The following is a 4,647-nucleotide window of genomic DNA, read 5'->3' on the forward strand; positions in this document are numbered from 1 at the left end:
TCTACCTCCTGCCTTGAACAGCCTCTTCTATTGTTATTCTTCATTTACATCATCACTGAATTAGTTTCTCAAATTAGGCATTCTGACCCATTCTCAATTACTTTTTCTCCTTCATCTCCTATATCCAACCAGATCAAAAAAAAAAAAAAAAAGCTAAACAAAAAAATTCATCTATTTTACTCAAGCAATATCTTAAATCTGGCTTCTCTTTCTAACCTCATTGCCCTTACATTCAAGCATTTATTCTTCTTTTAATTATTTTTCATTCATTGTACACAAATAGGGTCCAACTTTTCATTTCTCGGTTGCATGCAAAGTAGAGTCACACTGTTATGTAATCATACATGTACATAGGGTAATGATGTTTGTCTCATTCCATTATCTTTCTTCTCCCCACCCTCTTTCCACCCCTCATTTCCCTCTACCAAATCCAGCCTTCCTCCATTCTTCTCTGACAAGACTCCCCCCACCATTATGAATCATCATCCACTTATCAGAGAAACATTTGACCTTTATTTTGGGGATTGGCTTATCTCCACTTAGCATGATATTCTCCAATTCCATTCATTTACCTGCAAATACCATAATTATATTTTTCTTTATGACTGAATAATATTCCATTGTGTATATATACCACAGTTTCTTATCCATTCATCTATTGAAGGGCATCTAGGTTGGTTCCACAATCTAGCTATTGTGAATTGAGCAATCAACAAAATATGAAAAAGTGCTCATCATCTCTAGTAATTAGAGAAATGCAAATTAAACCACCCTAAGATTTTATTTCACTCCAATTAGAATGAACTATTATCAAGAATACAAGCAACAATAGGTGTTGGTGAGGATGTGGGAAAAAAGGTACACCCATACATTGCTGGTGGGACTGCAAGTGGTGAAACCACTATGGAAAGCAGTATAGAGATTCCTTAGAAAATTTGAAATGGAACCACCATTTGACCCAGCTATACCACTCCTTGGCCTATAACCAAAGGACTTAAAATCAGCATACTACAGTGATGCAGCCACAGCAATGTTAAAGCAGCACTTTTTCTTCTTGGAAAACTGTAATAATTATCTCTGTTTTTTCCTACTAGACCTACTCTTTCCTTCCACCAATCTATCTTTCAATTGCCACTGGAGTTAACATTGAAAATTGCAATTCAGATCAAGTCACTTCTGTCTTTCAGAATATCTGTTGGTTTGATAAGAGGTGCTATTAGAATTGGACCCCAAACTTCTTAGCATATTAGCTGAGGAACTTCACCATCTGAAGCCATATAATCTCCTTTGTCACAAATGCTAGGCTCCTACCATGCCATTTGTTCTCACCTTTTCTTCAGACCTTTTCATGTCTCCATATCTCTTGTAAACAAATCCTCCTGTGCCCTGTAATGTCCTTCCCCGCCATCTTTACCTTGCAAACTCCAACTCCTTGCAAAACGCCCTCTCCAGGTATGGTTGCTTCTTCCATGCTCTGGAGAGCTCTCAGGGAGTATTGTAGTTAATGGTTCAAGTTTTAAGTCCTCCTCTCTTTGAAGCCCAGGAAGAGACAGATAGTTTTATAACATAAGTGTGTTAAGAGGCACTCAATAATTGCTGAATAAATAAATGAAATCAATAAATCATTGAAGTTATCCATTTAAAGACAGTCTGATTTGTAATACAGAGTTATTTAAAGTAGACTTTAGAAATTTCAAAAGGAATTAGTTTGAGAAGGAAAAGAACAACAGAGGTAGAGAATATTTTCTTTTCTTTTTTGAATCAGGCATGAGTTTTTTAGAATGGATGGGAAAGGAGTAAGGAGACACTCTCAAAGGAGAGAGTGGGTCCTCAGAGAGGAGAGGGTTAGCATGCCTACCCTGCACTCAAGTTTTATTGGGAGTCCCAGGAAATTTTCCCAGAGTCCTGCCCAGGTTCATCTCTTGACTTTTGAAAGTATTTTCTTATTGGTGCATATTAATTATACAAATAGTGGGTTTCATTGTGACATATTCTATATCCAGATGACATAATTTAATCAATTTCATTCCTCAATACCTTCCCCTATCCTCCCTTTACCCCCTGAGGGTACAATATTTATTTATGCAACATTACATAATAATTGTCACAAAACTACTTTATCAAAAGGATACCGCAAATATAATCTAATATCAGGTAATTCTCATAACGACACAATCTTCCTCAAGTCTTCCAAGTAACTGGAAACAAAGACTCTTTCCTCTTTCTTGATGGTTTAACAGCACATTTCTCTTGTTCTTTTATCTAATGACAACATACTTTGTCAGCTGGCTGCTACAAATGGCTAGAACCCTTCTGAATGTCAGGTTCAACAGCAAATATAATTTGTTGAATACTTTTCTAGATATTCTATACTGTGTTTTCATTTACTTATACTTTTACCTGTAAGTAGTTAACCTCTTCATTAGCAGTCCCTACTAGTAATGTTTTCTTCTTTTCTCCATTCCAGCTCTTTATCAGTACAACTGCTGTTGCTACTGTGTCATTACTGTGACACTGCTTGCTTTCCTGACTCCACACCTGTGTGACACTACTTTATGTTGGACGTAGTTTTCCTCAACCTCCCATATTCCTCTTTTGTTTCTATAAGCTTCTTCAAGGTTAAATTCTTTCTCTCAGAGTTGCCTGCCCCACAGCTTTAGTCTTAATCTTCATGGTCTTCTAGCAATCTCTGTTGGCCACAAACACACCAGATTCTTATTGTTGGTTATTTCATTCTATGTGGTCTTGCTATCTTTGTCTGCCTAGCTCAAAAATAAATGTGCACTAACAGCCCATCTCACACTACCCCTCATCTGTTCCAGCCTGTTCTGACAGCATCCCATCTCAAACATCAAAGGCTTACTGAAAACTACAGATAAGCCTCAAGGATCTTTTAAATCCTTTAACTTCCACTTTAATTTGTACTAATCTCTCTATATACATAAATTGCATATGCATCCACCAAGCTTCTAATTTTCTTAGTCCATTTTCAGATAATCAACTTTCATTATCAGCTTTTAATAATTGATAACATAATTATCCTAAAGGAAGAAATTACAAACACCTCCTACATGTATTATTCATCCTTTACAATTCTGTACAGGCTTTAAGAAACAGAAATGTATTGAATTATAGCTAGAAGGGTGAAGGGAAGCAGTGCTACATCAGCCTTGAGACCGTTCAAACAACTATCACAGTAAATAAATGTCATGGCCTTTTTACCTACTGAATACATGTCTTTTGCAAGGCTGAAAGAAGGTGTTCCTAGTTTATATTTAAACATAGCCCTAGTATTCAATGTCCATTTCTTTTATTCTGAGAAAAATTCCATAAAAGTTAATTTACCAAATTATAATATTTGCTTGACAAATTACAGAGCCCACTATTTATGAATATAAGTATCCCCCCAAAGTTTGTTTATAACATGCTTATTTGGAATTTTTTTTCCATAGAAGTAATGTTTTAAGGCTGGCTGTACCTGACAAATATCTGTTTTACCACAATATGACTAAACAAATACTGATAGCTTTGCTTCAACTTCACAAGCCCTCATTCATTTTTTTTTATTTTTACATTTTAGTTTTAAGATTTGTATGACAGAATATATCTACCCCTACTAAAATACTGGGATTTGTTAATGTCAAGGAAGACACGTTGGCAAGCAGGTGGTCCTGAGCTCTAAAACTATGACCTCTTAGCATATGCAGAGGAGAAGGAAACCCAGTAGAGCAAGTGTCTCCTCAGGAGTTAGAAACTAAGCGATAAATGTTTGAAGAAAAAAGGCTTTCCTGACATCACTGTGACTCGGCCAAGATGGATCACAAATCAAATGTATAAAAGAGACACGAGAGTCCTCATCCATTTGTCATTTCAAGTTAGTATTTTTTAAATTATTCAAAAAATCAAAATGAAGTTCCACATCTGTGCAATTCTAACTTGGGGGTGGGGGAGAGAGAAAGAAAGAGAAAGAGAGAGAGAGAGAGAGAGAGAGAGAGAGAGAGAGAGAGAGAGAGAGAGAGAGAGAGAGAGAGAGAGAGAAAATAGACATACAAGAAAAGGGGAACTACAGATTATGTAATCATCTCCATCTTTATGCTTCTATATATTGGTTTTCAAAGTACAACTCAACTGCTAGTTTGTATCAGATTGTATGGAAAGAACTGACTATATCTTCTGTGACTAATTGGCTAATGTAGGTGCTTAGTAAATATTTAGTTAATTAATTATCTCCATCATAAACCTGTACTCTAATCTCTATAAGAGTTAAGTTCTTGTTTCTCTAAATTTTCACAGCATCTTTCTATACCCTCTTCTGTTTTATCACTTCTGTGTGATAATATTAGTTACTTATATGCATGGCATATGGCCCTCATGTATAATTCCTCTGAGCAAAGGTTTTTATATATGATTAATTTCTCACACCTCAATCAACCAATAAATATCGGTGAATAGAAATAACATCTTAAAATATGATCAAATTTTTTTTTTGCTTCATTTTAAATACTGGTTCATATTCAAAACATGGTAGCAAAGAGAATTTTCAACCATGTGGCATTCTTCGAATGCAGACTGACTATCATTATAAGAGAAAATTTTAAAAATGAAATTCTACTTCCCAAGGACAAATAAGTTCTAAAGTTATATTAA

The sequence above is a fragment of the Sciurus carolinensis genome, chromosome 4 (genome assembly GCF_902686445.1).
Source record: "Sciurus carolinensis chromosome 4, mSciCar1.2, whole genome shotgun sequence".
Taxonomy (NCBI): Eukaryota; Metazoa; Chordata; class Mammalia; order Rodentia; family Sciuridae; genus Sciurus; species Sciurus carolinensis.